This window comes from Sander lucioperca, chromosome 15, assembly GCF_008315115.2.
Source record: "Sander lucioperca isolate FBNREF2018 chromosome 15, SLUC_FBN_1.2, whole genome shotgun sequence".
Taxonomy (NCBI): domain Eukaryota; kingdom Metazoa; phylum Chordata; class Actinopteri; order Perciformes; family Percidae; genus Sander; species Sander lucioperca.
Window position 1 is genome coordinate 10,152,681 of NC_050187.1, and position 13,543 is coordinate 10,166,223.

Here is a 13,543-nt window from a genome sequence, read left to right on the forward strand (position 1 = left end):
GTTTGACCGACAGTCTGATCATTCAATCATGATTATGCTGCTGCATAGCATACTTGACAGGTAGACAGAAACGTGACAACATTAAATTATTTTCTATTTAACAGCCAACTTTCAAATGTATGAATACACACAAGTCATCCGAGTCGTCATGCCTCAAGTTAAGTCAAGTCTCAAGTCATTAACTTACAAGTCCAAAGTCGAGTCTCAAGTCATTTATTTTTTGTCAAGTCAAGTCGCGACTCATCAAAACGGTGACTCGAGTCGACTCCAAGTCACCAAGTCCACATCTCTGCTGAAATTAAACTATTCCTCCATTGTGCCACCACCAAGGGTCTCTGGAGGTCCCTGGGCCCCACTTTGGGATCTGCAACATTGCGCACTGAACTGTGGCACATGTGTCAGGCATGATTTCTCATACACAAACATTTACATGGTGTGTTGAAAAGTGTTGCTATTTATTTTATTCTCTTCATTTACTCGGGAACAGCTGCAAAAGGAACTGTTTGTATCCGCTTTCTGCGGCCTGTACACAAACTGAAAATGATCTAAACGTCGAATCACTGCCTGAATCACTCCCAAGAGTGTTTCATAAGAAGTCTAGTTATCTTTCTTCCTAAAACATTCCTATTACGATTCATATGGAATCTTAAAAATTTGAATCGTATACATATTCTTCTGTCCATCAAAATAAAATGAGAAAAATGTGTTCTTTACAGTACGTTGCAGCGTCATGTTAATGTACCAAGGTCCATATTGCTCCACTTTGATTAGTTGCGATGAGAAGCTGCTGCAGGCGTCAGGCACTTTGCGAGCAAAGGGAACAGTTGTAAACCTGACATTCATTTAAATGATGGCAATAAATAAAGAACATGAATTGGAAGGTGACCAGGTTGACACAGTAACACACACTTGGACTCGTGGAGTTGATTAACATCTTGCTTTTTTTTATAGCTGAACTTATATTATAATAATATTTCAGAAACTAAAAAGAAAGAGATTTATTATGCTAATTTTCAGGTTCATACTTATATTTTAGGTCTCCACTAGAAGATGTTTATATGTTTTAATGTTCAAAAAAACGATTTTCTCACTGTCTGTCTGAATGTCCCTGTATTCACCTTATGTCTGAAACGCTCCGTTTTAGCGCCTGTCTCTTTAAGCTTCCTTTCTGATATGTCCCCTTTTGAGTGTTTTACAGTAACTATCATCTGTCTTTATGTTCTTGCATTGTCAGAGAACGTGAGTGGGATTTGGAAATGACCGCATCTGTCCATAATATTGATTGAGAGATAAGAAACACAGTTTCACCTTTCATTAACACCGTTGCCAATAGGAGCCACTGCATGCCCAGCCACTTGATGAATCTTGACACAGAAAAGAAGTCAGTGAATAGAAGCAGAAGTTACTCCTATTCTTATCAGAGAATGGAGAGTCTGAACAACCCACACACTGTATTCAGTGACATCAATCATATGTTTGGATCCAGTGTGTAAAGAGTCTTGCCCCAGGGAGACAGAAGCTGAGACAGCTGGCTGGTTGGGCACCCCGGGGCCAGGGCGAGGTGCTTCCCCTGTGTGTGTTTGTGTGTGTGTGTGTGTGTGTGTGTGTGTGTGTGCGCGCGAGCGCGCGTGCGTGCGTGCGTGCACTGCAACCCGCGCCAAATTCCTCCCTCATTATCCACATTGTCTCCGACGCAGGCCTGAGAGCACAAAGGACAATTTGAAGCCGCTCCCACTGACCCTATTCTCCTGTCTGACAGGCAAATATGGAATCCATTCTCCCTACAGGAGCAGGCTGCGCAGGGCAAGACACAGCCCTCTCCCCTCTGTGTTTATCCACATATGGAGGCTTTATTCCCTCCTTATTGTGCTCCCATGACGCCCTCTCGGGCTGTCACTCACGCTTGTTTACACAGATGTATATTTACCTGGTGAATGTTAGTGCAAAGGAGGATCTTCCCACCAGCTGACCCCTGGTAAGCCATAGGAAAGTCACCCCGGTGTAGCTGACATTACCATTTGAAGTGATCCATCTTTGATGAAGCTTGCAGAAACAGTTCCTTGGATGAGAGCCATGACTGTTCACTGAGCTCCTTGTATGCTCTTAATGGAAAACAGAAGCATGAACACAAACCCATTTAATAAAGGTTTTCTCCCTGGCAAAAGCTGCGTTTTCACACAGACAGCCTGTTATGAAAGGCATCACTAATCAGCACAAACAACTATAAAATACTTTACAGTTTAACATAATCGTTAAAACGACTCCAGATCGCAGCGTTGACTCAAGATCAAGACTCATTAGCGCACAATGGAGGGATGGAGTCAATTGTACTGAAGCAAGGCAAACACTGTTCCTCTGCAGAGCATGTTCTCATGTTTTCCCTGTCTCACATTAGTGTTCACGGCTCTCCTTTATTACTTGGTGACAGAGATAAATAGGCCATGGCCGGCAGCAATCACAGTCCTCGCCAAATATTTACCTGCTCCACTTGAATAGGCCAGGCTACCACAGGATGACAGACTCTCATTATTACGTCATGACTTTTTGGATAAAGGCTCACAGCATTTTAACTTCTCCTGGTTTTCAGGACTGTGTTGTTAATGTAGTGCAAAAGAAAGTGAGAGCTGTTGTTTTGGCTTTTAGCAAATGTAAGGTGGTTTCTAGTTTCAAAGTCATGAATATTAGTGTTATCTGTATCTGGACGCCTAAACTGACAAAAATTAGACCACGGACCCACATTTGATAAAATTCTATCATTCTAGTTTTGCTTTTAGGTGTTTTATTACATAAAGTGTATGAAACCTATGACCAAAACAGTCTATGCATTCTTTCACTGTGTTACTATGGACGGAATAGTGAAAATAAATGGTTCGCCTTTTTGCTGGGGACCCCCTGGAACCCCTCTCAAGGTCCCCTGGGGGTCCCCGGACCCTACTTTGAAAACCACTGGTCTACAGGACTTGGTCAGTATTTCACATGCACACCAGCAGCTTACTGCTTTTCACACATACAATCTAGCAATTTAACTGAAGTTAGTGTAGTTTACTGTCCAGCTATGAGAAGTGAGGCGGGTTCATGTCCAAATTCCTGATGGTCCCGACCCACTGGGTTCTCTGTGAGTCAGCCATGAGTTGTCCAGACTGTTAATCAGCAGATTCACTCAATCTTTCTTTCCCACATATTAGCATGTGCTTGTGTAAAGTTTGATAAAATTCGAGTAGGCACCGGGCTACTGTGACATGTATTGTTATGACACGCTGACCACCAACATGAGCCCATGGCTTTTAACCAGCTTAAAGCCCAGAGGATTTTGGTCAGGACAAGTCAAGTCAAATCAAGTCAGATTTATTTATAAAGCACTCTTTAAAAAACATCTATAGACAACATAGGAAAAAGGAGGTGTAGTATGTGACTTAGCCAACGTCTCTGTGAGTAGTTAGCATCTGAGCCAGTGCTGCCACAGTCAAAAAAGCGATAATGCTAACTCTAACCAGAGAGCAACAAGAACAATAACAGCGCAGTATAAAAAGCTAATTACATGTTAAGCATAGGACAATCTGGCATCCTTTCCGGGTTAAAGAGGGTCGTGGGATGAATTTACTTTCAATAAACTGAGACTCACTATAATAAGGTGCCAAGAGGATTCGGGAAACCAGTGCTACTTTTAAACTTGAGAATGGAGGACGGTGTGGTGTGAGCTGGCGTATTAGTGTTTCTTACAGCGGCAGGGTGGACCCAGTGACCACCAACCACCAGGGTACGGCACAAGGACTTCAGTAAAGCTTTGGAACGTGTATGATGATCTAAACAGAGACTACTGGAATTAATCTTCTGAGGCCTCTTTATGAGAGTGTGGATTTGTTATTGCCTCCACAGCCATCTTCCACTTTCCCTCGCATGAGAATAGCAGCACCATCCGCATCACAAACCAGATGCCAACAATGAATTTGAGCTCTAGTCGTTTTCACCTCATTTACAATCCAGGCACATGACAGCTTTTTCACCAAATTGTTTTCAAGGGAGGCTGTGGACAGGAAGTTGAGTATATTCATTTGTAATCACTGTTTTCCCCTCGAGTCTCATAAACGAGCTTGCGCACAAACTCCTCGTTTGTTTTCACGTCTCGATACGATCATCATGAAATCTCATCAGCCCGCTCATTTGTCATCATTAGTGTCCATGGATGTCACTCTGCTCCCACCTGCCGATCCTAAACAATAAGTTTGACGCGAATGAAAGCGATTTTGGCTCGGAGTACTCCAAGGATGTTTACTGTGACTTTTACTTTGTTGTTATGACACAGAGTATTGGTCGAGGGATAGGGGATACGTAGCCCAGCTCGGTCTGTGGTGCAGCAGTGAACCCCGGCCTTATAAGTATTCTATTCTCCGTCCATAATCCGGCCTGCGTGAGTGGGGACCCAATGAGGAGATAGAGTACCACGGGAACGTTTCCTGGCAGAGGAGAAGGAAAGCAAGGGCACTGCAAAAATAAATACTATTTCAACAAGTCATTTTTATCATGTTACCAGTCTTAAAATAATTCTTTTATAAAACAAAACATTGAAAACAATAAGCCAGCAGGGTACAAGGAATTCACTTGCACTTTTGATCTCATGAGGTTCTCTTTTAAAACAGTAGGTGTAAAGATGTCTTCCTGTGGCTTTTTTCTTTTGTCTTTTAAAGCGTTTAGAATATTAAGTTTATTTCTTTTGACTTTTTTTGTTGCAGTATTAAAAAAACATTTCTCTGCTGCTGCTCTTTACTCGTCATCTCAGATATTTTTGGATTGTGTGCAGTACTGTCTATTTCACAGAGCTGGGAAAGGGCAGGATACATACATACATGCATCCATACACACACGCATGCACCCACGCACCCACGCACGCACACATGCACACACAGAGAGAGAGAGAGAGAGAGAGAGAGAGAGAGAGAGACAAGCATGCACCAAACAGTCCCACCAGTGTGATCCAATCATGGATATGGGAATGAAGTGACAATACTGGGCCCTGTTGGGGAAAGAGGGGAAACTACTCTGTATTGTACTGTTCTTTAGAAGATGGGGTACAAAACCCAATAGACTGGCTTTTCACTGTTTATATTACAAACAATGAACAGGAAATGGAAAAGCAGAAACATGTTTAAAATGAGCATATATTACCAGAATCTATTTTGGACTTATTTCAAACAAAGATGTATTGTGTGATAGTTTGAATCTAAAAACAGCCCTGAGGGGGCGGCTTGCATGTGAACTCTGACCCTGATGGCTGTAAACTTTAGAATAGCAAGGGGTAAACAGGCAGGGCTCCCATAGTCTGCCCTATCAGGTCCACTTCTGTAGCATAATCGCTACTTGTTCTCAGTAGTGAGAACCAGAGCTGAGGCTCTCCCATGGCACACATTTCACGCCTGTCGGTGGTTCTCTCTTTATCTCTCTGCCTCCCTCTCTATTAAAAAGACATGCTTTGCCTCATGCTGGACACGTCTTCTTCTTTATAGCTGCTGAGCGAGGCTTACAGCTGGACACTTTGGTGCAAGTGTATTAGGTCCAAGTTCATTCTTGTGCAGCCAGCAAGTGCTTTTCTTTTTTTAACCATCCGTTTTTTTTTCCATTGCGATTCCACTCATCCACTTCATGCAGAAACATCTCTTTTCTGTTTTCCGCCCCCATCAAAGAGGATGGATAGGAGGAAATCAAGAAAGCATATGTCTCTCACCACAGGAACCTCCAGCTAAGCCCTGCCTCGCCGAGAGACAGCTCGCCAAGAGAGTGAAGCAACTCCGGGCTTTTCAGCAACACATTCTCATGGGCATTTCATGGTCAGGATGAGCTGGTGCCATCCTCCCCCGCCTGCGCCCGACTGCTCCAACGCTTTCGCACTTTCGTGAGCCGCTCAGTGTGCCATCCAAACCCAAACCCTGCGCTCAAAATGCTCTCTAATTGGTCAAAACCGCTTATTTGGCTTGTGCTGCTTGGCCTCTCCACAAAATGTTCCGCCGCTGCTCTGCCACAGCAAAGACTGGGAGGATGCAGCGGGCTGTGGGCACAGTGAGGAAGGACGTGTCTGGCATCGCCAGGAGGAAGAAACCATGGCCTCAAAAACCAGAGGGCCATACATGGAGCATTCCCAGATGGGCTAAAACAGCACATAGCCTTGAACAGCTGAGCTTATTAAAGCTGAGGGCTTCTGTGGGAAATTGAGATGGTTCTTCTTACTAAACTAATGCTGTGTCTCAAATCGCGCACTTCTGTACTTACGTACCCCTATTTTCCACAGGGCGCATCTATGCTGCATTCTGGAGGCGAGCAATTGCAGCCATTCAAGTCAATGCTTGATATTCCACCAGCTGCACCACCAGTGCAGTGTCCCAGAAGCGTGCGTGAAGCAGCTCTCCGCTCCGATAAAGATACGTGGCAGGTCTAATTTACACGCGAGCCGCGGGGCTTCGGACAGCCGGGTAGGAAGTGAAACAGCGAGAGTATCCAGTCAATTTACCCAAACACCCACCCCCCCCAATATCGTATATCTCTCCTCTACAACACCACGGACGACGAGAGATTCATCTTGGAGGTGGAAAAACACAATAAGACATCACAGATCTTTTTAATAAAGACAACGCTAGAAAAGAGAAGGCATGGAGTTTAACTGTAAGAGTTCTTGGAGTGGACGGGTAGCCTGACAAGCCAGACCCACATCAAGATGTTGGGTCTGGGAACTCACCATTGACAGGGCTCAATCTGAGGGGCGGGATAAACGGTTGTCTTTCAAATTCCCTCTGCACGCAATAGGATAGCACTACAACCAAGCAGAGCAACGAAGAAGGTAGCGAAGCTAGTTGATAGATTAAACTTTTGCCGTATCTGGTCGGCAAAACTCCGAAAACATCTTCCTTTTTTAAGAATGACTTCAGTGTTGTTCTTTTCTCAAAGAAAAGCTTAACTCCAAGTCTTCCAGAAGACCGCTGTTCCCAGCAGCAGCAGCCATAAGCCCGCCCACCCGACTCCATACACAAATTAAATTAAATTTGCTGCCGCTAGGGTGCGTCTAGATTTCTAGGCTAGTGGACGGGTAGAAACTAGCTTAATAAACACGTGATTATTCTGTTAAGTACTTCTAGAGACAATAAAACCTGTGAGTCGGGCAGCCAGACGCTCTGCTTCTGAGAGGCTCCCGGTGTGACGGAGGACGAAACTAAACTGGAACGCAGCCGGAACGCAGCACAGACGCGGCAAGTAGAGAATCGGAGTTACACTTGCTATTTTGAGGTCACAATGCGTTCAGTATGGCAACATGCACTGCACTGCGAGTACACACATTGTCAAAATGTTGATTGTGGATTGCTGGACACTACTCGCCCTCAACGGCCGCCATCTTTGCTACGGAGCAGACGCTACGGGACCACCAACGTGTGACCATAGCTGCAGTGGCTATTATTGAAAAGGCGAGACACAAACTATAGAAATGTAATACATACATGTTTTTTTTTTTTTTTTTCGATAAATACTACTGCCGTCAGTTCGTGAGAAAACAATTTACCATTAAACAGAAGAAGAAGAAGAAGAAGAAGAAGAAGGGTCACTTCCCGTCAGTGCAAAACGGCCATGAGCGATTTTGAGACAATACTACCCTGTTGAATTTACTGCATGAGTGTACACAGTGTATTACATGTAGGTGCACACACGGAAGTAGCCGAATTGAGGCACACTCTGGGCCCTATCTTGCACCCGGTGCAGCGTAAAGCCCGACACAAGTGTCTTTGCTAGTTTAAGACCGATGCAGTTGTCAATTTTTCGTCCAGCACCTGCATTGTTTAAATAGCAAATACACCTGCGCTCATCTGTGCGCCCATGGGCGTGCTGGTCTTACAGGGAGGTGTGTTCAGGTGTATTCTTGGCGTATTGCTATCTTGAGGCAGCGGGAAGTGATTGACCAACAAAAACCTGGTCTAAAGTCAATAACGCAGCATTTTATTGTTATTTTAACAGCAAATTAGTAAAGTGCGCCTAGGCTTATGCACAGCGTGCGCACACTATGCTTGTTACACACATAGGGAAGCGCAGCAGCACACAAACATGCAAAAGATTACAAATAAAAAATATTACGGTGAAAATCCGCCATCATAATAGCAATGCGCCAAGGTACAAACGCGCCTGGCTTTTAAAGGGAATGGGAGATGACACTCTGATTGGTTTATTGCATGTTACGCCCAAAACACACCTATGAATTAATGAAGACACTAAGTATAACCATTTTGAACCATGTGCCCGGCGCACAGACCCTTTTTTCCGCCGTCAAACTAGCCAAAAGTGGATTTGGACACGCCCTAAACGCACCTGCGCCAGGCGCTTCACGCCGTGCGCTTAGATCGTTAAAATAGGGCCCTATAAGTGAATCAGCGACTGGTTCTGCAGCTGGAAGGTAGAGCAGCTATCATACCTGCATTTTATTTGCTGCCTCTGTTGCCTCCTGGCAAGGTTGCACAGAAACCCAACATAACAATATACTGTACCAACAAAAATCATCCAAATGGGCAGAACAGAGTAAATCCACTTCCAGCACACAAACTGGATGGTGTCTTAGCATAATATACAAGATCAATGCACTCAGCATGTGTTGAGTATTTGGCAACTGACTGCAGGTAAAAACACACTTGTGTGCAGTTGTGAATAATTCATTCAGACTACTTTGAGTACCAGATGGAGATTTACCAAACTGGGGAAAATCCAGATAGTGAATACAAATGTACAAGAATCATTTTTGAAGACTTTTCTGTGATAGTCTAAACAGTCTCTTTTGCAGTATCTTTTGCAGGAAATTTCCACCCATCTGTCTCCATTTACTAATGTGCAGTTGCTATTGACCCTTGTCTGGGCTGCATTCTTCACCACTGGACCATTGACATGTTTTATTGACTGAAATACAACAAGCATTTTAGCAATGTTTTTTTTGTTTAGTTTTATTGCTTATGTCAATTATTTCCCTTTATGGAGGGGTGCTGTGTGAAATAGCTAGATATCTTTAACACATGACTGAGCAGGGAATGCATTACCTTTATTACATAACGATAAAGATGTCAGTTCCCAAAGTTTTTGGATGTGGCAGCACAGGGGTTCTGAGCAACTGCAGGTTTTGTATGACTGCCGTTTGCTGGTTATCGAGCATGCTGTCGCACCCTTTCTCTGCCCTCACTAAAGTTTCAACGTTAAGGGTGGCAGTTTGAAATAAACGTATTTCTCACAGAAAAGGTTGCATCACACTTTTTTTTACTCCACACAGGAAAAAGGGTCCTAATTCAGTCCTGCACTTGTTGAGCATTAATATAGGACGAAACTCAGGTCTTTTGGACTAACGGTGTCGATGGTGATTTCACAAAAGAACCAAAAAAAAAGGATATGTTGTGAGCAGGAGTGTCAGTTTCAGTTAATTTTGCTTTTGATAGCCCGACACCCATTAACCGGTAACTAATCTGTAATTTTTAAGAAAACCCCCCCCCGCAAAATGACAAACATGTAGTTATGATGTAGCTTTCACTTGTGAAAGCTGTTCAGCAGTCGTTGGTCAGAGCTGCAGGGTTACCACAAGTGGATTCCACCGTATCATAAATTGTTGCAGAAGTTTTTGGCTTGACGCCATTTGTTACACAGATTTGGTGCACAATTTGACAATTTTTTACCACTCAAGAATTGATCAAAATTGTGAAAAATCCCTTCAAAATATCAAATTAAGACACCAAGACCTTGAGGAACACCACAGAAAAAAATTGATGCTGCTATTTGGTATAAACAATATTTGACATTTCTTTGCGATTGGATGGCGAGCACTTTCTTTTCAAGGAAGTTACATTTCTATTGGATAATAATATTCTATTTGGTAAGACAGGTGGCGAAAAGTCAGATTTCAGTCTTAACTTGATTTTGACCAAATATACATATGCACTACGTTTGGCTGCGTAGGGCAAATTTTCCTAAGGAGAGCAGATTGACCCTGGTTAAAGTCAACTCACCCTAAAGGGTTTCTCATGTTCACACATACTGTACTCTCCAGGGAGGTCTTGGAACAAGATGGATGTAACTTGAAGCTCAATGCCGGAGTCCTCAAACCCCCGAGGCCGGCTAACCTCTGCTCCGCTGCTCTCTGCTTGGCCCTGATGTGTGTGTGTGTGTGTGTTTTTACTCTCTCCCTTTCCCCTGATTTTCCTGGGCTTATTGAGTCATGATTGCGCATCGGCGCCCAGTGACAGAGGACGTCAGTTGGCTGTCAAGACATTCGGGAGGCTCCAGCTGAATCAACAGTCGATGCACAGAAAACGGCTCACTCAGACAGACACACATGCACAGCATCTCAGTCTTTTTTGTATATATACAAAGAAGAGAAAAGCTACATAAAAAATGGCTACAAAAATAGACAAGGAGATATTTATTACCTCTTATGGCTGTTATGGAAACATAACCTGAGGCAAACTGTATGTTGTGAATGACTTCAGAAGGTGATTAAGGATCCTGGCTGAGGATACTCCTCTTTCTGGCCGATCTTATCCTCAGCAGACGGGGCCCATACATCTCAGTGACGCACTGCAGGAGTTAAAAATCTTAGCTCTTTTTCCTGTTTTGCTCTTTTTTTCCCCCTCATTCCATTCCCTTTCTCTTTCACTCCCTCCAGTTCAAGACACTGGATGCGTGCCAAGCAAAATGTTGACCCTGATTCCCTGGCGTCACTCGTGGAGCGGGCTCTGCAGGGCCTCGGCTCTGGCCATAAGCAGCGGCGAGCTACGATTGGCCGTCGACAGCCAACAGGTAGCATACCTTATAGATTTTGCTGATGCACGAGGACAAAATCCGAAAAAAAAAGACAGAAGTCTGTTTCAGGCTTGAGAAAAGCTTTTTTCTGATTTTACTTTTTTGAAATAACTTCCGCACTGTCTGTCCACGAGTCTCCAAGGAGACGGTCGGACAGGATTTATCTTCAAAGAGGCTTGACATGTCAAGTGTCTGCTGGTCAGTCACCAAGGGGTCAAGCTATTCTCAGAACCTCCAGTGGGAAAAAATAATAATTCAGCATCAAAATGAGACAAACAAATGAGCACACTTGAAAATTGACTTAAACCTTCCACAAATAAACATAATTTCTTCGCAAGCATATTCACAGAGAAGTACCCAGCCACTCTATATATATGGACTGAAATAAACCATCTGACCCCTTGATTCCTCTCCACTGGTTTTGTATGAGGCTGAGCTCTTTATAGGTTCTTCATTTGTGGCTTAGTGGTCACCAATGCAGCCCAGATGCCAGCAGGCCCCAGCTCAAACTGCCTGCAGCCCGCAGACTGGTGCTGTGTGACATCACATCCTGTCATTGTGTTGAGAACGCAGAGCTGAACAGACGAGACAGAACGTGGGCCAGTAACATCCCAATCAAGTCTCTGACTGCCTTCAGCCCACCAAGAAAAACAGAACTCACAATTAGAGGAAAACTACAAGAACAACAGCGGCCTTTAGTCCAGACCTATGAGTCATAAGAGATAATAGCTTCTGTCATGGGTCGCTAAACACCGAGGAGAAATGCATTTTGACTAAGCTGTATGTGACTAATTGCATATACTGAGTGTCATTACTAAGCCAAACCACATTTATCCTCGAATGGCTGGGAACAATTAAAACAATTGTATCTCTATGCAAAATATTGAAAGTAAATACCCAGTTTAGCCTGCTCTCAAAATTATTGGGAAATTATTATCTGTTGAACTTATTGTTTTGGTTTTTATATTCAACTGCCATTTTACTTTAAAAACATGTGTTGATTCATTTGCAGTGTGCCTTTCTAAAATGCACTGCCATATTGAAAGAGAAAGAGCTACTGAGCAAAATGTCATGGAAACATTATAATTATTTTATAATAATAAATAAGTGATTAGCTTTTAAAGTGGTGTTACTGCTGAAGCCAGAGTGATTTAGTTTTCTTATTTTCTTTAGGAGGTTATTGTAATTGAATCGGTAAAATTTCAATTTATGCACTGATGAATTAAGTGTGTTCATGCCAAAGATATGTTTGAGATAATTTAGAGGCAGTATTACATATTACATAATACAGATTTATTTTTTCAAAGAAAATCAGTGATTGCTTGTTTTAAAAAACATACTTTGTGTTAAAGCTCCCATATTATGCTCATTTTCAGGTTCATAATTGTATTTAAGGTTGTACCACAATAGGTTTACATGGTTTAATTTTCAAAAAACACCATATTTTTGTTGTACTGCACCGCTCTCTCTCACTGCTGCAGATCCTCTTTTCACTCTGTGTTCAGGTCTCTGTTTCAGCTAAAGAGTGAGACATCTTTCTTCTGTACTATCTTTGTTTGTAGTCACACATGTGCAGTAGCTAGGTAAGGATCATGTTAGCTAGCTGTTTCCATAGACAGTAAAAGAAAGGCTTCTCCAACTTCGGTCAGTTACAAGGCAGGATTAGCCAAGGGTGCACATGTAAGTAGTTCTTTTGTAGATTATGGTGAACTTGTGTGTGTTGTAGCAGTGCTTTGCCATTGAGAATGAGGTAGCATGCTAGCACTAGCTAGCATGATACCTCGTCCTCGTACCTCGTACCATGCTACCTCGTCCTCGTACCTCGTCCTCTTCCCTACTTCCTACCCCCCCTAATTCTAGTGTCCTTGCTCGGCTCACACCCATCTTCGAAATTATGCTAGCACTAGCATGCTAACGGTTGTGGTTAGCCAGCTCGTTTTGGCTAGTGACGTAGAAAGCCGTGCAGATTTTGAACAGTTCGCCCGGAGACTGAAGGCAGGACACATTCAGAAACCGTATCTCACTCAAAACAGCATGGATGTTTTTTGTCAAAGTTTGTATGTGTGTGGAAGCACCAGAGACACAAAATAACACCCCAAATCCCAGAAAAAGTGTTTTTTTTTTCATAATATGGGCACTTAATAATGAAAAAGATATTGGACAATACATCTTCATCCGACATTTCTGACCCTTGGATATCAATATTGATATCAGTTTAAAAAATCCAGTAATCGGTTAGGCTCTGCTGTATAACATTCATAACGTAGCCTAGCAGGTCCCAACCATACAAAGGTTTCTCAAGAGGATTTCCAGAGTTGGCAATAAGAATAAAAAATAAATTATAATATACAATATTATATTTATTTTTGGACATTTTCTACTCTCCTTTTTTCTTGTAAAATAAAAGGTCTGAGAAAAAAACTAAATCTCTCTTCAAAATGCTTGCCACGTGTAACGAGAGGTCAGTTAAGTAGACGTGGCTTCGTAAACATCTTCTAAATCTGTTTAGGCTTCCTAAGACTCTCCAGCTGCCTGAACTCTCTGTTGTGACTCATGCAGATACACAAGTTTGTGCTGTATCTCGGAGAAGTTGCTGATTCAAATGCAAATGCACATCTGAGTCATCATCACTGATCTAAAGTGTTGGAATAAAAAGGATCTACAATCATTTATAATCTGTTTTGACATGTATCTGATTTAAGTCTCACACTCTCTCCCGCAGCTGTAATTACCACCACATATT